Genomic DNA, 25,536 nt, shown 5'->3' on the forward strand with positions numbered 1-25,536 from the left:
AAGCACCAGAAGTGCAAGTGCTTCACACATTCAGACAACAATAAGAAGGTTTAAATAAACAGCAACGAAAGAAAGCAAGATATTTAGAAGAGAACTGTGGTTGTTTCAAGCCCAAGGTAGCAGAAGTATTGAGGTGGCAAGGGGACGCTTTGGACACTAATAATTACTCGCCTTTTAGCGGAGTCAATGCGCATGAAATTGGATGCTAGGCACAGGAGTCGAGAGATAGGAGGTGAAGTTCTTCCACAGTAGTCAGGACTGATGCTGGCCAACGTACGGGCATCAGCATACAATCATCTCAATCGGAACAATTTAGATATGAATATTAATGGTCAACGTGCAAGTTGCAGATGTTAAAGCTAGCGGAAACGCTTTGCATCCCAAAGCTTGATTGGAACAGTTTGACCAGAGTTTTCCATCTTATCGGTCACTGATACACCGATCGGGGTTCATCTGCGGATTTATGGAAGGAGCAACAGCAGTACGAATGATTCCGATTGCACTGCAGTGCGCACTCTATTAAGATTTCCGTGACAGATTCCTAGGAAACTGATGGTCGAGACCTGCATAAAAAAGAGGAAAAGCTGTGATTATCATGGGTAATGACGTACTTATTAGAGGGATCTGGAGCTCATAGCCCTGTGAATGGAGGGTATACAGAAGAAGAATCATCTCTTGTCTGTGACATTTACCCCAGTGAGATAATTCGGCTTTGTTGCCAAGAACTGCCTGCAAATTATCATCAAATTCTTGCCAGTCAGTGTGGCGAATGTACTGAGAATTGCAACAGCTGCTGCAAGAATTAGAATTTGACCCATAATAATAATAATATCAAGACGCAGTCTGATTATCCTTCTGGAATAACTTAGCACATACAAACATAGTAAGTGAAATGGTAAAACCGGACCAGTGGATTACTTATTGTTTTGTAATGAATAACGTTTCTCTCAAGAAACTGACATGTGATCCTATAGACATTTCGTATGTTACACCTTATAGGCAAAACAGGTGCAAGGAACACGCTTAGCTGTCGACTGTTATTCAATACTCTTTTCTATAAAGAAACTGAGGACACATAATTTTGACAGAACATTGCTTGGAATACAGCACCGCAACTGTTGATCCGAAGTTCTCGACGGAAACTCCCCGTCTGGGACCTGAAAGAAAATTACTAGAGTATTGTGAGCAATTTCACACTGTCAGAAAGTCTGTAACACGTGATGAATAATTATTGTGAAAGTAACGATCGCGCTGAAGGCACAATATTAGTTACCTTCACTGCTCAATATATGTATGCATAACTTAAAGGTTCTTCAAATACAAACTTTATATTTATACTCAATTTGATGAGGAGATGACGTGTAAATAAACGCAAAAGATTTTTCTATCAGTCAATAATCATTGAAATCCAAAAGATACAGTTGGTTTACAGGAAACACCATGATTAATATTAGAAGAGCTACATTGCACACATAGCATGGTAAGACAGACATCGTCTATTTTAATTTTCTTGAAACTGATAAAAAGTCAAGAAACATTAGATGAATGAAGAACTTTGTGCTCAACTTCATTACGACCCAAATACACCGTATAAAGATAATGAAAATGGCCCGTATGAATAGTAACTGCTAATCTCATTTTGTTACTCATAGACGGGAATACCTCGCTAGGCCCGTATTTACAGAAAAATATTACCTTGTTTACCAGTGCAGGTGCATAGACAAATACTGTACACAGTTATCATCGTAACTGCACACATACAAACCCAGGCTGCATTCATAGATCACCCTACATCCTTCTCAGTATAATTCAGAGCAGCCACTTTTTTTATCACACCGCAACACACAACAAGTGAACAGGATGAAAGCCAGCACAAAAAGGGATAGAAATAAAAAGTTATTTTCACCTTTACACACGCGAAGGATGCTGTTTACACAGACGCCTATGATTCTTATTGACTGAGCCAGTTCTCGCTCCAAAGACCGTAGCTGAGACAAACAAACACGGCAAAAACAGGAGTAAATACACAGGTAGTCGACTAATGGGCACAGATACGACAGCAAAGATTGCTCGCGAGTAACATATGCATGAAACATAACACTTGGAAGTTGGCAATTGTGACAGCCCACTTTGAGATCTAAAAGAGAACGTTGAGCTACACCATTAATAACTAATTTTTATTTTCATGGTGTATTTATACAATCTGTTGCTTGCTGTAAAGATGCTACTGAAGCCAGTTGTAGGCAGCTCGACAGGTTTCATTTTCAAATATTTCCCAAAGCGACTGTATGTGAATGAGCGGGTGAAATGGTTTATGTGCCTCTAAAACAGCCTGTAGATTCAGTTGTCTCACTAGTGGCTTCTTGTGTCACTTTTTAGAAGAACATTTTTACAGGCGGTGAATAACGCAACCAGCCACAAATACTTTTGAAATGTTTTATTTTAGTCCCTTAATAAGTTTCAACTTACCATGCACATATAATTTATAAGTTCTTTCATTAATAAAAACTTACTAAAATGCTTGCGTTTATTTAGATATACTGTGAAATAGCTATATTCACATACGTCCCAGTAGATGGTGATTTGTTTTGTTGTGGTTCAAGGATGTAAACAGAAGAAAGAGGAAGTACAGGATGTGAAAAATACATGTTATTTACAGGAAAAAATTTGTAAACTTAATTTGAAAGACAATAGGACAAATTGTTTTTAGTATGACATCTTCTTTCTAAATGTAATTTTCAGTGGAAGTTTTGACGAAATACCTTAAAGCCTACTGGTTACACGCTACAAATTAGTCATATATGTACACACATTTATATACACGGACGTTTGATCACCATTACAGTTAAAAACTTAGTTACAGGAAACGCAAAATTAAAAAGTTGGAGGGTGGTATGCGGGCAACACCACTGTACATCATGATGATTCATATTTCTACAGTTCGCACTGATATCCTAAACTGATGTTTTTCGTTTTTCTTTGTTTTTTGCACAGTTGTGACAATGTTGTAATTAAGGGTAAAAACAAATAATTCTGTTTGTTCCATTAATATTTGTTAACTGCAAATCGCTTTTCAGCTTATTAGACTGGCTTTAGGTTGTAAGGCACTAAGGCGCAAAACACTCAAACTTGAAAATTAAAAAAGGTTATCAACCGACAGCCAAATACGTTACGTTACCTTAGCTTTGCGTTCGAGGAACTTGATGTAGAGGAGGGAATGATTCTGTGTGTTTGGCTTGTTGCACGCTAATATCTTTCTGATAAACAAATATTTAGCGGGACAAACCGCAGTTCTGCCGACGCAGTGTTCCAGTTCCACAACAACTCGGTATGTTTGGTTTTCACTCTCAACCAATTCATATTGGTCAGTAGCATTAAGGACTTACCTTACGGAGTCAGAGACAACTGTTTGTTTTTCCTGAGACCATTTTGTGTCTTAACTAGTATTTAAAGTTAGATAATGCTTAAAGAATGTTTTTTCTATTACTTCAGAAATGATAGATAAGGATGAGACTTGTTTTGCATATCTTGTGAATCATCCTTTTCGTGAAATGGTCTAGGTAAACATTGGCTGACAAGTAGCCTTTAAAAGCAACGGGTTGATTACTGTAGGTTAGTTTTCAAAGGTAGTGAACCAGCGTTAATTAAGAGTTTGGAAGCTCTTTTTATCCTCTTGAAAATCCTCGTCCACGTTGTTGATGATGAGACAGTTCATCTGTTTGAGCGTAGTTCTGTTGTCGGCTGAGGGCGTCATTGTGACGCTGTGTAGTGTGCCGCGGCATTGTGGTACAGGCAACGGGCGGCTCTGGCAGGCACGGGTCACAAGACGACGCTTGTTGCAAGCAAAGCTAGTAACTTTCACTGTGCACAGGTGTGCCTGTTGTGACTGCACAGTGACTTGGTGTAGGATTTCCTCGTTTTCGCTACGATGAGTCAACTATCACAACCATAACTGGTACTAGAATTTCTATCTACACAACATTTATTTTCCTGGAGTTAACTTTAAGAGGGAATTTGACTTACATTTTTACGTCTGATGACCTGGGATCTACAAAAAGTGAAGCTGTTCTGTTTAAATGACTGAAGTAAGCGAGAAACCTCGCTCAAACTAGGATCAGTCTTCATAAGATCGCTAGAAAAAACTTGATGGTAGTATACTACATGCACAACCAACTGTCAAATTAAAGATTAAGCGTAACACGATATATACTTAAGCACAGAAAGAAGCACAGTGCACCAAAACCCAGTAGGTCGGCCAAACGAAATGGATAGAGCTAGTTTACTTTCTTCTCCAACCTGTTTAAAGTTAGGCTAGCAAACACAACATACGCTCGCGTCTTAAATGAGTGGACAACAGGCTTTATAAAATACAGGAGGACAAAGAACTAGGATCTATGAGTGGTTGTAATTTGCGAACCTGCTTGTAAAAGTGACTGCTGGCGCAGACTTAATGTGAGCAAGCTGGACATGAGTGTCAGAAATGTCACTACATTTGCAAAATAGCAGAAACTGATGTGTACCTATATAAAGTTTCCTTCGAATCATCAAACGCCTGAACGTACGTGCTGAAAACGCAGACATAAATACCAGTGGTGTTGACGCTTTTGGCGAAAAATTGTCCCTAACCGCAATGCACTTCAGCAGCATGCTCTGCTGATCCTATGATATTTCTAACCGTCTCTAATTTTGCTGTTGTTGTTTCTGTTTCAGATCAGCAAATGTTACAATAATTCTTCAACTTTTGTAGTCCTGTCTTCCTCAGTTCTGCGTAATATTACGGTATATCGCTATCTTTTACTTTATGTGACTACAACTGAATGAAACACAATTTTCGTGACATACGCCTAACAGAGGCAGAACTACACGAAAAAGAAAAAAATGCTCTTGGAAAAAGCGTTGAAACACTGTACCAATAGCAAAGTAAACAACCAATACATAGAAAATCTCATAGTAGAAACTGAACACGTCCTTACACGTGAAGAACAACAAAATAATTGTGAAATAAACATAGGACTGACAAGAGAACTAGTAAAATAAGAAATAAAAGGCATAATAAAACAAACACAGCTCATAAACAATAAGAACAACCAAACAGAAGCAGCCACCATGAAAAGGTTAAAACAAAAGTTAACAAACAACAACATATTAGTAACAAAAGCAGATAAGAGAAATGTAACAGTACTCATGGACAAAGAGAAATACATCACAAAAACCAAGAAATATATAAATACCAACGCCATACAAAACCTGAAGTCCGATCCAACTACACGATTCCAGGCAAACCTGAAATGAACACAGAAAAACATTGAACACACACACACAGACAAACAGAAATATTACATAACGCAGAAAAACCCACAAGCACCAACACTCTCCAGTCAACATAAAGATGGAATGCCAATGACAGCTGTTATCAACTTCAAGAAAGCCCCAACATACCACATAGCCAAACACCTCCAAAAGTTAATTACAAAATACTGTTATGTAGAAACCTAATAGAACAGATACAGAACGTATAGGCACCACACAGCATCACTGATTTCATTCCACATAGAAAATATATATTCCTCGATCCCTGTCACAGAAACAATAGAAATCATAGAACAAAATCTGTCATCCCACAGCAACCTCACCACAGAATCAATAAAAGAAATAACAAATATGCTCAGACTGACAACTGAACAAAGCTGCTTTAGATTGAGAATGAATATTATCTGCAAAGTGATGCACTGTCCATGGGATCCCCAATAAACCTGAAACTTGCAGCACTAAGACATATGTTACATAGATTAAACAGAATCCCACTCAACAAGAGGAAGTATGAAAAAGAAATGAGTACAATCACACATATAGGTAGGAACAGTGGGTATGACACATATGTAGTACACAAGCTCAATCAAAAAATAAAAACAAAAATACAAAACAAACACAACGTTTCAAGAATACAAGAGGACTCACAAGCTGCAAACTTACAAGCACACTCAACAGACACACACAATGACAACACCACACAGAAAAGAACCAGATAGTACACCATGACTTACACACATAAGTTAACACACTGAGTTACAAACATCCTAAAGAGACAGGGCTTCTAAATAGCATATGAGACTGGGCAAACCCTCCAGTCACACCTAAGTTAACCAACTACCAAGAGGGACAAATTCCAGCAATCAGGCATGTATAAACTTGAATGTCAACGTTGTGATGCAGTATATATAGGCATAACATGCAGGAATTTTAAAACCCGATACAAAGAACATATCAGGTTTTGGATGTACGAAACAAACCATTCCACATTTGCAAAACATTTAAAACACCATAACCACCATTCTACAAACATGGAACAAGAAATGTAAATAATGATAATAAGCAGGCATGACAAACATCCTATACAAATGCAAGAAAACTTCCACATTCAGAAAGCCATCGCTGAAAACAAACATGTGATAAATGAACAAACACACATCAGCACGGGCTTCCTACTGCACTTAATAAAAGATATGATAAGACAAAAATCGTCCCTCTCACACAACCAGAGAGAAAAAAAAAAAACTCTCCCCCCCCCCCCCCCCCCCCCCCCGTCGCCTGCTGGACACACACACACGCTCTCTCTCTCTCTCTCTCTCTCTCACACACACACACACACACACACACACACACACACAGACAGCTCACAAAAAAATGATATTCACCAAAACACACACAAAAAATGCATACACAAACAGATCACACATACTTCAAAAATTACACTCGAAAGTTGGCAATAACATTCGATCTTTGCCAATAACTTCTGACAGCCGGCAACGCAAACCAAAACATTACTTCAAAACTAGTGTTCATTTTGTAGTGCTGTGTAATGTGGGGAAAAACCGCAAGTGGCATTTATAAGAAAAGGAACGACATCAAAAGTAGAACAACAGCGTAGTATGTAGAAAATCGTCCACACAACCTGTAAGTACAGTTCAAATCAGCAAAAACCGACCACCAGAACTGTTTATAACTTATAGGTACATTGACCAAAATGTAAACTAAATAGAAAAATATATAAATATTCCAGGCCACTGAAGATGCGTTGCAGAGAATGAAGGCGAAACGCTTAAGGCACGAAAAATAGTGTTTCATTCAGTTGTAGTCAGACGATCCATAAAGTAAAAATTATCAAGATATCGGTACCGTAATATTACCAGAATTCAATAGACAGTGTCCATGGTGCTGTTGCTGTTTTTGTTTCAGATCAGATTACAGTAATTCAATAGACGGTGTCCATGAAGCACTAATACCACTCAAGAATTAGAGTTTCTCGTCACTACTTTTGTGTCTTTGTGAGTCATCAGTCTTCTGATTGGTTTCATGCGGCCCGCCACGAATTCCTCTCTTCATCTCAGAGTAGCACTTCTGCACTACACCTTCAGTTACTTCATGGATGTATTCCAGTCTTAACCTTACCCTACAGTTTTTACCCTGTACCTCCCCCTCTAATACCATAAAAGTTTTTCCCTGATATTTTCCAAAAACACATTCTTTATCAAAGTCCAGGGACAGAAAGCGAGATAACGACTGTATATGAGAATCGGTACGTTTTGTCATTATCTCTACTCCCTCCCCACAGTCAAAATTTGCCATCACCCCCACTTTTAAAGTGCCTTCGATTTTAATAATAATAACGACAAAAAGATAACATGCTTTAATATAAAAATAGTAATTTTGAGCCGTGCTGCCGCTCGCGTTGGTGCTGTTTGTAGGTTTCCGTCCTCTGTTGGAGGCCAGACGGTATCGTTTAGTTGGCATGGTTGCGGTTGTTTGTCTTCTTCTCGTGTTGACTGTTGCCTCTCGGTTTCGCAAGCGTTGCCTGTCCGCTAGTGGCAGCAGTGGCGGTTATCGATATGTAGTAACTGTTGCCCTATCTTTGGAGCCACTTCGTTGTTTTACCGGGTCGTGTGGGTGGGCCAGTTCGGTTGGGGTCTCAGGAGGAGCCAGGTCAGCGCAGTGCCAGAACATGCCGTGACCGCTTGCAGCACGCATGGACTGGCGGATGGAAGGGCTCTGGTCAGGAATGTGGACGAGCTCGTCGTAAACCGGATTCAACAAGCTTTAAGACGAGTGCATTTAAACCTCCACCATTGTGACATCTCGCGATTCTCCAGTGACTTGGGTTCGTGTTGCTGCTCGTAGTGTCGCCAAGGCGAAGAGCAGCGAGTGGAGTGCTTGGTGAAGGCGGATCTGGTTAGCTTTCCTCGACTTCTTGTTGCTGTTTACTGCGTTCAACTTGTTACAATTTGTTAAGTTCAACCAGCGGTAATTTTTCTTGCCTGGTGGCCACTAACGCCCCAGTTACCTGCCCTGGGGGTTAGTGTATGTAACGGCAGTGTAAGTTTCCTCGCCTTGCCGCTGCTGTCCGGTAAGGCGCATAGTTTTGACAGCTTTCTTGACTGTAGGCCGGTTGGTGATTCTTTTGCTCTGGTAGTAGTGGTTCCTTTCTCGTTCCGGGCGCTCTAAGCACAGTACTCTGGGGACGTAGTGCAGACCGCCGGTTCCGGCTTTGGCGTTTTGTTCCATCGTTGCCTTTGGTTTATCGGATGTTAGGTAGCTTCAGCAAGATTATCATTAGTCATTCGTTAGACTGCCACTAGTCTGAGTTACCGTCTAGTGAAGTGAATGCAAGTCTTGGCTGCCTATCTCATCGCTCGCGAAAGAGTTTGTTGCCGGACCTTCTCAGAGGTCGATTCCTGGAACACCGTCTGTGGTCCCTTGGTTCTTGTAAGACATGTCTGTTCTAAAAGGTTCAGTGTAACGTTCTTTCAGCCCACGCCTTTTGCGGGTATAATCTGCCTCAGTATCATTTAAGGAACTTATGTACTGGTCCTTGTGTTTTATTATTGTATTAGTTATTACAATACCCTGTAATGCCTACATTAAAGGTTATGTATGTCTAATTAATAGTTATGGTCGCACTCTGGAATAAATCTAGCAGTGTAGTGTTCAGTGGATGTTAAGACTTGTGCTACAAAGTTTACCATCATCTTATTTCACCCGTTTGGTGAGCAGTTACTCGTTTTTTTAGTTAACCTTTGCTATTGTATTTGCGGTTTTATAGCAGGTTTCTAATTTTTTTTATATTATTGCCGTTCCAGGTGTGTAATGCCTTCAGCCGTGATTTGATCATTTGCCTTTAAAATTCTAATTTAGTATTTGTATTTTACTAGTAAGCCTTAAAACCTTATTTGCTGCCATTCCTGGCGTCCGAAGCCTTCTGCTTTGTTTGTGGCGGCTTAACTTTAATATTTCAATACCTGTAAGCTGTAAATTGCAGCGAGTTCTTAAACAGTTATTAATTTATTGCCATTCTTGGCGTGTAAGGCCTTCTGCCCAGATCACAGTGGCTTGCTTTTAAAACATTATCTTCTTTATCTGTATTTAATGGTGATTTGCTAAATTGTACCTCACTGAAAATACTATTATTTACACTGTTGTTTATTCCTTCATGAATAATATGTGGTATTTTTATTTATTGTTGGGTCTGATCACGGCTCCGTCGACAATCGTAACCGAATCCTGCCTTCCCTTGACTACCAGGTTTCAAATTTGTTTACATCAGAACTTAGTATATCTCTTTAGCTCAACTTCCCAGAAATTGAAATTCAGGAAAACACGGTATCTAAAAAGGATTCGTCTGAGGATTTTAGAAGCAAATGAGTCAGCTACACTGAAGGAAAAAAAAATCTCAACACCAAAAAATAATTAATATAGGGTAAGGAAATATCGGGAAAACATTTGTCTCGCTAACATGTTTAAGTGATTGAAATTGCAATATCACAGGTTAATGTAAACTAGAGATAAGCCATTGAAAATTTGAAATGATGAGGCATTAATAACTGGTGTAACCGCCACAATGTTGAATGCAAGCCTGCAAACGCGCATGCGCTATGTTATACAGGTGCCGGATGTCAGTTTGTGGGCTGGAGTTAAATCCCTGTTGTACCCGATCTGTCAATACAGGGACTGTTAATGCTGTTTGTGGATGACGCGGAAGTTTTCGTCCGATGATGTCCCATATGTGCTCGATTGGAGACAGATCTGATGATCGAGCAAGCCGAGGCAACATATCCACACTCAGTAGTTATGGTTCGGCTCCAACAGCGATAAGTGGGCAAGCGTTACCCTGCTGGAAAACACATTCTGGAATGCCCTTCACGAACGGCAGCACGGTCAGTGAAATCACCAGACTGACGTACAAATTGCAGTCAGGATGCGTGAGATAACCACGAGAGTGCTCCTGCTGTCCAACGAAATCGCATCCCAGCCCATAACTCCAGGCGTAGCTCCAGTGTGTCTAGCACGCAGACAGGTTGGTAGCAGGCCCTCAACTGGCCTCCTTCTCACCAAAACACGGACGTCACTGGCACCGAAGCAGAACCAACTTTCATCAGAAAACGGACCTCCACCCAGCTTTCCAAAACTTTCGCTTGATACCTCTGACGTCATAAATGGTAGAACTTTGGGGTCAGCGGAATCCACTCTACAGATCGTTTAGCTCGGATCTGTCCATGAAGAAACCGATTTGTGATAGTTAACTGTGTCACTGTGGTGCCAACTGCTGCAGCAGATGCACCATGATGCGCCAGAGCTATATGCCGAACGCGATGGCCTTCCGCCCCGGCACTGCCAAGTGACTATCCAGAGCCCGGTCTTCTTGCGACTGTACATTATTGTGACAAACGCTGCCAGCAATCATGTACAGTGGCTACATTGCTGCCAAGTCTTTCTGCAATATTGCGGAAGGAACATCTGTCATCTCTTAGACGTATTACACGGCCTCGTTCAAACTCAGTGAGGTGTTAATAATGGTGCCTTGGTCGCCTTAAAGGCTTCCTTGACTAACATCGACTCTCCACGTCCAATCTCAAAGGTAACTAACGCTCACGACCGTTACAGCGTGTATTTAAAGCAAACCTAATTTGAATCCTCATATTCACTTTACTTATGAGATTGGTGCCAAATTTGAACAAATGTAGGAAAGCACCTACCAACTTTCGTTTATGTCGCATAACTACTTCTTGATGTTGCAATTTTTTCCATCAGTGTATAATAGCAACAGACTTCGAAAACGTTGAAATGTCATAATTTTCATGACACAGTATCATAGTGCTGTCTCTGCATTATCAGTATTTCATTTAGCTCTGCGATTGTGAGCACAGGTCTGCAGCCTCTGACTGTGCTGGCATGTACTCGTACACGAATGGAAAGCTGTTTCTTACAGTCATTTGCGTCTCTGTTGGGATAGTCAGTGTTCCTGTCATTCTTTTGTCAGGAGTAGGGCATTTGCTTTCGATATTTCCATAATTAACTTCCTGTGGTTTGCTGCTTGTCTGAGGTTTCACGAACAGTGTCGCATTTGTTGTTGACAGTCGGTATGGTCTGCGTGTGAATGTGTGTCTTCGCTGTCTGGAGTGTTGTCTGCACGTGGTTAGGCCACAAACCAGTCCACGTGCACATCCCCTCAGGCATGCAATTGGAAAGTAACCTGTGTTAATTGTAGCTTGTTATTTATAAACTTTCTTGCCTTTTCTGTATTCGAATTTTCGATTCTACTTCATTCTACGAAAGTTGGGTGAGAAATTTTGGACTTTATATATGTAAGAGCACAAATTATTTTAGGGAAACATCATTGTAGGGGGAGGGGGTACTGCTCATTACCCCCATGGCATCCTTCTCCAATTGGATCTTCGCCTGTAGTAAACCCAGTATAAGAAGTGTTAATTACATTCTTTTAGAATCAGTGAACTGGTTTTCTTGTTCTGTATATTTTTGAAGGAGTGAGCTCAGGTCACCTCCTTGTTCACGTATTCTCAAAAGTAAAGTTTTCGTAATAGATTTTAATGAGAACTTGTTGTCCTTCTTCTTCTTTCACTAAATCTGTCCTTAGACAGTCCTCTACATCTCTCTTTCCTGAGCACCCTCCTTCATTTGCTTGTAATTTCTTCCTCTCCTCACATTCTTATGAATCCAAACCTTCTTCTTCATCTCCCTCTTTTTCCTTCTCCTTATCCTTCCAACATTCTCTGTAGTGGACGACTCCTACGTAGTGTGTGTCCCAACCAAGATGTTTTCCTCTTCTGTATCGTCCTCATAAAGTTCCTTTTCTCTTTTGTCCTGCTCAGAACCTCTTCGTTTCCCATTATGAGAATCAATTTCGCTTTCTCCATTCTACTTCACAACTGGACCTCAAAACAATTTAAATTTTCTCTGTTTTTCTGTCTGACTGTCCACGTTTCAGAAACATAAGACACCACACTCCACACAAAACATTTGGCAAACCTATTGCAAAGTGTATGTGGGACGCTTCTGGCTGTCCTTCTGTCAAATCTTTCACTCTACCGAAATCTCTCTTTCCGATGGAGATTCTGCGTCTCATTCCACCCCTTACAACTTCCACTGCAAACTATCAAACTTCCCAAATACGGTTGTGACTGAACCTGTTGTAATACCATCCCATTTAGTGATGCATTCATTGTGTCGTCTTCTTTTCCGATTCTCATCGCTCTGGTCTTGTCACTGTTCAGTTTCATTCCAGATTCTGTGCTTACCGTCACAACATTCTCCATCATTACCCGGAGTTCTTCCCTCATTTCTGCTAGCACAGTCATATTTTCATCGTTTTTATTCTTTCTCCGCAAGTCCTTCTGTGTTTTGCAAAGCCTTATTGATTAACTTTCTGCAAATACATGTTATCGTGTGTAAAATCACATGATTCGTTAAACTGCTATAAAAATGTAAACAACTTTCTGGGGAGGGCAACCACAGCTAAGGGACATCGTGAATAACAATAAGAATACTCAACACTCAATAACTATTCACATTATCAAAAAATTATGGAAATAAAAAGTCAAGAACGAAGAGGTGTTTCCAAAAGCAGCATAGATGTATGAAGATGCTTTATTCGCAACTACCGGTTTCACGTTAGTACAGACGCATCGTAAGTTTTGTCTGTTTTTGTTATTTGCTACAAAAATTCCAGCTAGAACATCAATAAGGCTTGTAGGCCCACTAGTCTTCGATATCTTGACGATGCTCTTGCAGCTGAAGCTGGTCACAGAAAATATTCCTTTGGCACCAATTCGTTTTCCGTAAGGCAAAATGTGATATTACGTACTATCTTATGTTGTCGGCTGATATGGAACATTCTGGTGATGATAACTCACCTCCTTATTCGTGCTCGCTAACATATGCCTGTGTATTGCCGCTTGACTTGCAGTGGCCAGTATTTGACGGGCAAGGGGAAGAGATTAAGTCCCTTAGTGCTTAGAGCCATTTGAACCATTGAAGGGGAAGAGAGGTGGAGGTGTAAAGTTTCTGATCGCCCGGTTTTGCTTCGATCTCTTGGGTTTAATTCTAAACCCTCCACAATTTGTCATGGAGCGAGGGCATATGAGACTGTTGATGGTGATGCATCTGTTGGTTGGGAACAATATACTTGTCAATTTCGTTCATTTTATTTGTGAGGAGTAGACCACCTGCCGACACTAGGATTCTCTCTGTCCTTACTTTCTTCACCATTCAGCACAATAATGAAACCACACCGTACAAAAGACCGCTGCAGTCATCTAAATTCAACAGACCGAGCGAGGTGGCGCCATGGTTAGCAGACTGGACTCACTTTCCGAACGACGATGGTTCGAATACCTGTCTGGCCATCCTTTTTCCGTGATTTTCCCAAATCGCTTCAGGTAAATGCCGAGATGATTCCTTTGGAAGTAAAAGACTTCGACTATTTATTAACTGACCAAAACGTCTAAAAATTCTTAGCTGTTTCTTTGATGACACGATCTTTGCCTTGTAACAGGTTCTTTCCGTAGCCGCGAGCTTCCTATTGCACAAAGCAGTGCTTAACATCCACGAGCATCCCCTGAATTCAAAGTCGCGTGAATCACCACAAATATTAATTGAATTCAGCCCTAGATTTTACAAGAAGGAAAAAGCGCAAAGGAAACCTAACTCCTGGGTTCTGATCGACTGATCAGGCCTTGAACACTAAACGCTTCCTGGTATCTTTCTCTTACAGTGTGTACATGGCTAGAGATCACAGGAAAAAAGATGACTGCTGATATTAACATTGGGGCAAGTTAAACCAACTAAATTGGTTCAAAAATGGTTCAAATGGCTCTGAGCACTATGGGACTTAACATCTACGATCATCAGTCCCCTAGAACTTATAACTACTTAAACCTAACTAACCTAAGGACATCACACACATCCATGCCCGAGGCAGGATTCGAACCTGCGACCGTAGCAGTCGCGCGGCTCCGGACTGAGCGCCTTGAACCGCTAGACCACCGCGGCCGGCAGCTAAATTGTTACTTAAACCACGTTTACTCATAAAGTGGAGTTTACTCCTGAACACATGTAACACGTATAAATTCTTAACACCATGGTTCCGTACGAGCGAACTGAATTTGTTCTTATTCAGCGGGACACAACCTGGACGAACATATTCTTACAGGCAAAGACTCAAATATTCACAGAATAGCCGAAGGTTATATTCACCGTTTTCTAGCAAGAGTTGAGTCGTCAAAACTGGCTTGTGACCCACAGTGGAAAGAAAGACGAAACTCACTCTGAATCACGATGCACGAGGTGAGTCGTGACTGGATCAGGAACAAGTTCTGCCTCATCTAAATTTAGTTGAATGACAGCAAGTTATCACTGGTGAGAACACCTTAACGCTTCTAACAAATGACTTCAAGATTATCAAAAATTCCTAACTCGAAAAATCTGTTCTAACGCCCATCCAAAATCACTGTATAAGTGCTCACAGGGCAAATCATACTCTCAATGCACTAGCTCAACGACAATTCTGCGACTGACTAATTTTTTGCAAAATCCAGCTTGCCTCGCCTCGGTGCACACAGGTGGAAGGAAACCTGGAAGGGAAGAATTGACCAATGAACGAGACGAGACTTCAGTGATCGCAGACGCCTCCCCCAAGCAGAAGAGACGACGCCTCTTTCCTCGTCCTCAAAATTTTCCGTCGGTCCACTGTCTAAAATATGAACCAATGCTTCCCTGGCACATGGGTCTGAACGAGCCAATCACGAAGGCGCCCGTCGGGCAACCCCACAAAGAGTAGCGCTTCAGCTACCATTAGCAGGTCTCTACTGCACAGCTGAGCCAAGAAAGTCGACCTGGATTTACCAAGTTGCATACGTTTACAATTACGCCCACGTTCATTGAAACTAGCGATAACACACGCTTAGGAGAGGTGATTACGGGTACATGGTGCGCTGAATATCAAAAGTAATAGAAATGGAAACAAAACATATTCAGTTTTGGTACCCAGTGTGATGTTCCTCTGTGTGATGGAAAAAATATAAGACACAGGCAGAGAAAAGACGCTCTGCAGAGTTTGATAAAACCACAAAATTACGCAGGGTGAAACCTATGGGTTTTATGCAACCTCCAGTGCGTTGCCTACAAATATCACGAGCGAGACTTACGTGCAAACTATTACAAAAAAATGAACAGTAAGTATTTGTAGGAAATTTAATGTAGTTAAATTGTGTACTAATCAAAAACTAAACTCCAGGCCCTGAAGGCGTAGCGGTACCGACCGACCGCCGTGTCATCCTCAGCTCACAGGCGTTACTGAATGCGGATATGGAGGGGCATGTGGTCAGCACACCGCTCTTCCGGCCGCTGGCATATTCCGTGAGCGGAGTCGCTACCTCTCAGTCAAGTAGCTCCTCAAATGGTCTCACAAGGGCTGAGTGCACCCCGTTTGCCAACAGCGCTCAGCAGACCGGACGGTTACTCATCCAACTGCTAGCCAAGCCCGACAGCGCTTAACTTCGGTGATCTGTCGGGAACCGGTGTTACCACTGCAGCAAGGCCGTTGCCACAAAATTACGTTCTGGTATGCTAGAGGCCGTAGTTTTCAAGTTATTCAAGAAAAAAGCACAAAAGTGACCTTCAAACGCGTTGTTCTTTAATAACTCGAAAACCTCGGCCTTCAGCAAAAACGTATCCCATTGCAAAATTTAATTACATTTAATTTTCTACAAAAAGGTCTTGTTCATTTTCCTGGAGCACTAATAGTTAGCGCGTAACGAGAGAGAAGATTTACAAATCTCGCACATGGTGTTTGAAGACATAGGGTTCATGCAGGGGCAGATGAATCATCCTATAGGGAAGATGAGCTGACTGACGTCTTTCAAAAGGCCACAGGCGATTTCCTTCTGGATCCTTGAAGCAATCCTACCTTTGCTCCGTCTCTAATGATCTCCAGGTCTACGGGACATTAAACCCTCATCTACCTTCCTTTTTTAAAAAAAAATATTCAGCACATACACATAAGAAACAACTCTTACACACCCAGAGGAAAAGGGGCCATTGTGTGTGGAGGATGAAGTGCCTTCTCCTCTGAGTCTCCCAGTCAACGAAATCTTAGGACTTCTTCCTTTACTGGCGGTCATTTTGTTTCTGCTTTCCTGCATAAATTCATAGTGGATTTTAGTAAGTTTAATGAAAACAACAGACAGACATAAAAAGAGAGCATTCATCAATAAAAGTTTCTCCTTCACTATTTACAACAGTGTGACAACGCCAGGTTAGCTTTTCCTGTCCGCGAATGTAGAAATCTCGTGGTTTTGAACGCGTCGAGCCATGTTCGGAGCGCATTTTCATGCTGAAAGGAAGTTCCTTGAAGGTTGTTCGATAGAGAGCGGAAAAGGTGAAAATCTATGGAATAACTTCCCAACGCAACCCCTGTGTAGAGAATTTTGTCAGTCAGGCAGTGTGTCGTTACCGTGGAGTCGTAACACTTCACGCAGTCTCCCTGGTCGTTGTTCTTGCAGTACGCTAGCAAGATTCCTCAGTTGCTGATAATAAATGTTAGCAGTGATGGATACACTTCGGGAAAACAATTGGTAGTACACCACACCTTCGCTGTTCCACCAGACGCATAACATTCTCTTTGGCGGATGGGCGCGTGTCTTTGTTGCTTTGTTTGGGCTGAACCATTGCTTTGTTTTCCTTATGTTAACACAAAGAAGTCATTTCTCGTCGCCAGTAAAGATTGAGGATAGGAATGATCCGTCTTATTCACGAGCCAACTGATGACGAACAAACAGAGATGCACCGGATGATTTTTTATGATTTCGGTTTAGAATAGGTGGTACTCGTACAATCTATTTTTCAACCTTCCTGAAATTTCGTACGATGAAATTTGCCAGTTCTCGAGTACAATGATGTGGATAATTCTGTACGAATACGTTTAAACGATCTTCATCAAACCGCGAAGATATTTCTGAACGTGGAGAATCGCTAACGTCAAAACGATCCTACTTAAAACGAGAAAGCCATATTCTTACCGTGCTGTGTCCGATGGCATTATCCCCATATAAAGCGCACATGTTTCTACCTGCGTCCGCGGCTGTCACCCCTCTGCTGAATTCAAACAGAAGAAGAAGTCATAAATCTCCCAATTTCTCCACTTGGCACTTCATTTTCTAGCGTCCACAGCTCCGCTCACTATTTCCAAATGACAAAATGACGCTGTAAACTGATATCACAACAGTTCAAAAATGGTTCAAATGGCTCTGACCACTATGGGATTTAACACCTGAGGTCATCAGTCCCCTAGACTTAGAAATGCTTAAACCTAACTAACCTAAGGACATCACACACATCCATGCCAGAGGCAGGATTCGAACCTGCGACCGTAGCGATCGCGCGGTTCCAGAGTGAAGCGCCTAGAACCGCTCGGCCACAACGTATCGCAACAGTGAATTATAAAAAATGACAATCGATAAAACAACCCACAGCAAACGTAGTGCCAACATGCAGAGCAAGAACGCTTCGTACTTACGCACCAACCTAATATACGTGACAGCAGTCGTAGTCTTGGCTTCGGTATCGTATAGAAAGCGTAGCCGCCCGCCGGTAGGGGGTCAAGAGGAGTGTATGAGGTGGCCAGAGCCGTGCAAGCGCCTCGCCTACGCTTTTAGGGAGGCTGGCGCCCGGCGCGGTGCTGCGCTGTTGCTGGGTCAGCAGAGCGGCCGCGGTAATTGGCGGCGGGTGCTGATAGCATCGGCGTTATCTGGCGGCGTGTGTGCCCACGGCGCCCGGCTTATTCAGCAGCGGCCGGCCTGCCGTAAACCAGCGCGGGCCGGCGGCGTTGCGTGCGCAGAACGCCGTCGAGGCAGCTCCGTCGTGACTGCTCACACTGCTTACTGCAGGGAGGCTGGCGGCTGAAGCCCCCTTCCACTTCTTCACCATAATTCTTTCTAGTGTTTGCCCGTGGTCAGGGGATTCGCTTTTTGTGTCGTGATCTGTTTTTTGCACTAACGGGAAAAAAGTCATAGAAACCAAGAAGGAGTTGTGCCACATAAAAGTTAGTAGGCGTGTTTCTGCACCTGAGAGGTTATTCATACTTCGTGGCAGCAGCATAAGACTGGCGCCAGCATCGCCATTATGAGGCTGCAAATCAGATTCGCTTTGAATACATTCTATAATGGGCGTGAGCGTTGGTTACCTTTGAGATTGGACATGAGGAATTGATGTTAGTTAAGAGCCGGCAGGGGTGGCCGAGCGGTTCTAAGCGCTACAGTCTGGAACCGCGCGACCGCTCCGGTCGCTGGTTCGAATCCTGCTTCGGGCATGGATGTGTGTGATGTCCTTAGGTTAGTTAGGTTTAAGTAGTTCTAAGTTTTAGGGGACTGATGACCTGAGATGTTAAGTCCCATAGTGCTCAGAGCCATTTTTTGTTAGTTGAGTTTGCGTTTAAGGCGACAAAGACGCCATTATCAACACGTCACTGACATTGAACGAGGTCGTGTAATGGGGCTACTAAAATCTGGATGCTCCTTCTGCGATACTGAAGAAAGACTTGGCAGGAGTGTAGCGACTGTTCATGACAGCTAGCAGCGGTGGTCTCGACAATAAATGGTCACAAGAACGCCGGGCTGCGAGCGGCCACGTGACACTGTCGAGAAGGATGATAGTCGTGTGCGGTGTATGGCTGTGGCACATTGAACTGCATATGCGCCAGCAACATGAGAAGCAGTTGCCACCACAATGACGGAACGAACTGTTAGAATCGGTTACTTCAAGGACAGATCCGAGCCAGACGCACTATGGTACGCATTCCACTGATCCCAAACCACAGCATTTTGCGACTTCAGTGGTTTCAAGCGTGAGCTCATTGGAGGGTAGGGTGGAGGTCTGTTGTGTTCCCTGATGAAGGCCGGTTCTGCCTCTGTGCCAGTGATGACCGTGCGTTCGTTAGCAGGAAGCCATTTGAGGGCCTGCAAGCAACCTGTATGCGTGCTAGACACAGTGGACCTGCACTTGGAATTACACTTCGGAGTCTGATTTCGTATGGCAAGATGAGCACTCTCGTGCTTATCCCATGGAACCTGACTACAAATTTGTCCGTCAGACTGGTGATTCGACCAGTTGTGCTGCCATTCATGAACAGGGGCTGTTTTCAACACGATAACGCTCGCCCACTTATCACTGTTACACCGCACATTCTCTACGAAGTGTCGTCATGTTGCCTTGGCCTCCTCGATCAGCGGGTCCCTCTCCAACCGAGCATATATGGGACGTTGTCGGACGGCAACTTCAGCATCATCCTCAACCAGCATTAACGGTCGCTGTATTGACCGACCAAGTGCAACAGGCATGGAACTCCGTCCCACAAACTGATATCCGGCGCCTGTATAACACGTTGCGTGAACGTTTGCATGCTTGTATTCGACACACTGGCGGTTATGCCGATTATTAATCTGCCAGCATTTCACACTTGCATTGTCATACCTCGCGCTCACATTAATCTTTGGTATTGCAATGTTGATCACTTAAATATTGTAACTACCCTGTTAATGTATTTGTATGTTGGCAGCGCAATGTAGGGCTCTGCATTAATAGCTCTGACAGCGCTGTGCGCACTCTGTAAGAGACTCTTTGGCTGGTCGGACTAGCAGTTGGAAGTTAACAGTGAGCGGTGATGGCAGTTGGAGGTGAACAACGAGCAGTGATGGAAGTTAGAGGTTGGAGGTTGGAGGTTTGCAATATTAGCGCGAGCGGACAGTCTGAATGTGTATCCGTCACGGAGATTTATTACTGATGATTGTATAGTTTTTTGAACTGGTTGTCACGTTATTAAGGTAAAATATATGTTGTTTGCTTTGCAACAAAATCTTCCCTTTGCGAACCTTATGCCTATTAATAGTTAAAGCCTAGAGTAGTTAGAACCTTTACTTTAGCTGGCTGTATTGGCTCTTGATTAATTGGAGCAGTTCGGGTAATGAAAATTTTGTGAAGTAAGTGAATTATGTAATGTATAGGTTACTGTCAGGATTTCTTCTTATTCAGGCCCATTCTTTTGTATTAATTATTTGAAGTCAGATTATCATTTTTTTGAGCAGTGAGATTGCGTTGCGCTAGAATATTGTGGGTCAGTTTTGAGATGATAAAGGATAGTAAAGAGACAGAATGTTAATTTCACTCAGCAGTTTCAAAATTTAATAGAGAAGTTTCATCTTCTCAGTTATTTCAGTTTAAGTAAGTAAAAATCATTTAAAGAAGTTTCAGTATTTCATCTAGCAAACGTATTCCCGTAATTCCAATACCCATTAATTATTTGTTGGCGTTGCGATTGATTTTCGTCAGTGTATTTGCTATAGTTTTGTGTCCGAAGGCCCTTCTTGCCGCCACAGAACTCAATCCAGTTAAAGGACGAAAGGTGTGTGCGGCCTCTGTCAGTAAATCGTTTTCAAATATAGTTGCGTAGGCTTCCAAGGCCAGAGTGAGTCGACAAAAAAGTTTTCTGGGTATGGTACCGCGTCATAATGAATAAAGCTACTGCCGCTGGATAAAAACCAGCCTTTCTGCCACCGTTACAGCGGCCTCCTTCTGGGTCTACTGGTGCGATCTAGCTATGCAGTGTCCCTTATATTTTGTCGTTACTGTTCACTGCGCGTGCCATGACGTCATAATTTTAAAAAGACTATATTTTGTTGTTACTGTTCACTGTGCATGCCATTACGTCATAATTTTAAAAAGACTATCTGTATAAGGGACACTGCGTAGCTAGAACGCACCAGGAGACCCAGAAGGAGGCCGTTGCAACGATGGCCGAAACGTTGGTTTTTCTCCAGAAGCAGTAATTTTATACATTATGACGCGGTACCATACCCAGAAAACTTCTATGTCGTTTTCAAATACTTTTAATGTGAAACTTACTGGCAGATGAAAACTGCATGCCCGGCTGGGATTCGAACTCGGGATCTTTGCCTTTCGATTCCCTGCCTGGCACACAGTTTTAATCGGTGAGTCTGCTTCATATCAGCGTACACTCCGCTACAGAGTGAAACTTTCATTGTGAAAATGGTCCGCCAAGCTGTGGCTAAGCCATGCCTCCTCAGTAATCCTTTCTGACACTAGTCCGACAAGTTACGGAGGAGAACTCTTGTGGAGTTTGGTTGTTAGGAGATGAGATACTGGTGGAAGTAAAGCCCTGAGGACGGGTCGTGAGTCGTACTCGGGTAGCTCAGTTGATAGAGAACTTTCTCGTGAAAGGCAAAGGTCCGGGATTTGTGTCCCAGTCCGGCACACTGTCTTAGTCTGGCAGGAAGCTTCACATCATCGTACACTCAGCTGCGAAGTGGAAATTTCATTCTTGGTTGAGTGTGTTGTATAGTGTGTACGAGACGCCTCCATATCCGAAGGTAAAAAGGAATGATTTTGTCCCTGGCCTAAAGGTGACGTCAGAGCATTAACGACGGTGGCAGCTTGAACTAACAACCAGTCAGTTGTGAGCAGGCAGTGTTAATCAATGGGCCTGCGAGCGTATTGCGTCAGCCTCGATGTGACACAAATCGCAATGGAGCAATATCTTTAAATCTAGTGTTCAAGACATTCTACAGAATCAAACAAACTGCGGATTCCTGATACTCTGAATGAGTGGTGTATTTCGTTTCAAATACGGACAAACAAGCTATTAAGCAAGTAGTCATTATTTTGTTTTGGCTCACCACTCTACATGCTCATAAGAAAGTGAAATACCGCTTACATTAAAAAAAAAATTCAGAAGACCTTGAGAGAAAAGAGAAGCAACTTAGTTAGGTTAGGTTAGTGTTTTTTTTAACGTCCCGTCGACAACGAGGTCATTAGAGACGGAGCACAAGCTCGGATTAGGGAAGGATGGGGAAGGAAATCGGACGTGCCCTTTCAAAGGAACCATCCCGGCATTTGCCTGAAACGATTTAGGGAAATCACGGAAAACCTAAATCAGGATGGCTGGAGACGGGATTGAATCGTCGTCCTCCCGAATGCGAGGAGAAGCAACTGCGTGAACTTCAACAAAGCAGACGACAAGTCAATACCATTCAAATAACAGAAGGTCGAACGGTGGAAGATAGTGTATGTGTAGAACAGCTATTAAAGGAAAGGAAACTTGAAAAAGTCCTGGAAGTGGATGAAGACGAGATGAACGGTCCGATACTGAGAGAATAATTCGGAATAGAACTGAAGGACGTAAATCGAAACAATACTCTTGGATAAGACGAAATTCTATCTGAATAACTGAGATCCTTGAATGAACCAAGGCAAAACTGTTCCACTTGGTATGTAAGATGTCTGAGGTAGGCTAAATAATGTCAACCTTCAAGAAAAATGTAATAAATCACTATAAAAGAATACAAGTGCTGACAAGGGCAGAAATTAGCAAATCATCAATTTAGTAACAAATGGTTGTGAAATACTAAGACGAATAATCTGCAGAAGGATGGATCGACTGGTAGAAGCCGGATTGGGGGAAGATCGAGTTTCAGTGATATGAAGGAGCGAGAGACGAAACAGTAAAAAAAAGACGAACCCGCATTTACAGCGTTTTCAGATTTACAGAAATCGGACTGCGGTTATGAGCCTAAGAACATGAAAGGGAGACAGGAATTGAGAAGGGAGAGGGACAAGGTTACATCCTGTCTATATTATTCAATCTACACACTGAACAAGCAGTAAAGGAAACTAAACCAGAACTTGCAAGGAAAAGAACTAAAATCTTTAACGTTTGCCAATAACATTGCAGTTTCGGGGAGATATCAAAGGACTTGGCAGATCAGTATATTTGAACGGATAGTGTTTTGAACAGATGTCATAAGAAGAACTTAGATTAACGTAAACAAGGGAATGGAATGCAATAAAACTGTCAGGTGATGCTGAGGGAACTAGAAAGACACCAAAAGTGGTAGTTGTGATTTGCTATTTGGGCAGCAAAATAACGACCGATGGCAGAAGTAGAGAGGATATAAACTGCAAACTGACAAACAGGAAGATGTTTCTGATAGAGATTTAACACTGAATATAAATATAAGTGTTACGAAGACTTTTTTGAATGTATTTATCTGGAGTGCAGCCTTATATAGTAGTAATCTGTAGACAACACAGATTATAGACAAGAAGAGACTAGAGGCTATTGAAACGTGGTGTTACAGAAGAGTACTGAAAATTGGAAACATAACACTGTCGCTTGTGGCTGGATTTTCTTTTAGCTGAATCTATATCTATCTCTCTTGTATAAATGGAAACATGTATGGCACATAATTCTGTAAATACTCTGCATAATATATATATAACATTTGTATACTTTTATATGGTATATTGCATGCAATAATTATTGCAACATGAGTAATATGTAAGTGTAAAGTTTATGGAAGAGAATGATCATTAGAGTAGGACAGCTGAAGGGAGCAAGGCAGAAATAAGATCGGCGTGAGACTCGTTTATGGTGAGTTTACACAATATCTAATGCATGGAAAGTAGTTTTGTAGTCTCCAAGAGCTAATAGTTACTGGAAATGTACATATAAAAGTGGAGTACGTACGGTATGGTGACAAATGATAAAAGTTTGTTGAGTTTTTGCAAACGAGTTCTGCGCGCAGGGGTGCTACTAAGAGAGGTGTAAAATGGTGGAAGGAGGCTGCTTTGTGGCGACACCTTTAGATGTATAATGGTGAGGAGTACATAATTCCGAATCAATATCTGTGCGAAAGCGTAGCTTAGTGTCTGATCGTTTTATGTCTTTTCCTGTTTAACAAACAATCGCGCCCTTGCAATTACATAGCGAGCGTTGCGATCGAATGAATGGAAAATCGGTATACGTCAGTAAACAGAAAATACTAGTCCTGAGTTAATGTTCCTACATATCCTGCTCAAAATTTATTTGCATTTTCCGAAAAAGCAGTTTGATTCATGGAAATTTGTCATTTAAAACTAAACTAAATTCCGTCCGAACAGGTCTTGGAAGGCCCAAAGGTACCGACCGGCCGCCGTGTCAGCCCACAGGCGTCACCGGACGCGGATACGGATGGGCATGTGGTCAGCACACCGTTCTCCCGGCCGTATGTCAATTTACGAGACCGGAGCCGCTACTTCTCAGTCAAGTAGCTCCTCACTGCGCCTCACAGGGGCTGAGCAAACCCCGCTTGCCAACAGCACTCCGCAGACCGGATGGTCACCCATCCAAGTGCTAGCGCAGCCCGACAGAGCTTAACTTCTGTGATCTGACGAGAACCGGTGTTATCACTGCGGCAAGGCCGTTGGCTTTGTCATTTAAGAGAGGCACAAAAAGCTTTCGTACCGTATGTGTTCAAGTGAAATTAAGAAAGTCATTTTAGTAACATCTGCGACCGAAAGAGATAGCAAAAGTCGCGCCAGCGTGATTAACAAGAGTGAAGCAAGCGCTGCGAAATCATACATCTTTAGAACAGAAGACAACAAATGGTACGTGGTGTCAAGTGACAAAATTTAACAGTTCGTACCGTAATTGAGAAAACAAAATAAATTATAGTTGGAGTCACGAACAATGGCGGTCGAGTTTAGGCTTCTTCTGCGCACCTATGTCACGCATACTCAGACAGCCAATGAGCGTTCAGTAGCGTTCTGTGCGCTCTGTTCTGAATGCCGTAGCTAATCCGAGCATTAAACGTGATCGTAGCCAGTTGTTTAGTGACTTTAATTTGTTGTGATGTTATCGCTGATGGTGGTGGTAAGTTATAAGTTCTGCATATGCAAGCGAGAGGCATAATATGCAGCATATACGCTTCCTTGAAGCGGAAAGACCGCGCATACGCGTACCGTAACGGTCGCTTGAAGTCGTTAACAATGCAGTCCCCGTCCGTGCCTCTACATGGGCGAAGCGCCATCGTTCGTGGATCGGACTATAATAAAAATAAACTCCTGTAATGGTGTGAAGCATTGCATTGACAGATCCGCGTAATTTTATGTCAGTTTAACGTCACAAAAACGACGAAAAGAACAGGAATGTGTTCTTATCTATCTATTTACGGTAAATAACTTCAAAACTAAATAACTTACGGAAATTAATTTTGTGAAATGTAATTATTACTTCATAAATAATGTTTCATAGATATAGCGGCAGTCAGTCTGTGGCTGATTGCGGTCGACTGTAATACATCTTTTTGTTTTAGAAAGTAAGTGAGCATCTCTCGCTCTTGTCTGTTAGCCTTTAAAGTG

The 25,536-nt window shown here is 42.2% G+C and overlaps 1 pseudogene; it reads right to left on the reverse strand.

Annotated features, from left to right (window-relative positions):
- Positions 1-24,486: 24,486 nt before the first annotated feature.
- LOC124614380 lies at positions 24,487-24,604 on the reverse strand (annotated as a pseudogene).
- Positions 24,605-25,536: the final 932 nt, after the last annotated feature.

This window comes from Schistocerca americana, chromosome 4, assembly GCF_021461395.2.
Source record: "Schistocerca americana isolate TAMUIC-IGC-003095 chromosome 4, iqSchAmer2.1, whole genome shotgun sequence".
Taxonomy (NCBI): Eukaryota; Metazoa; Arthropoda; class Insecta; order Orthoptera; family Acrididae; genus Schistocerca; species Schistocerca americana.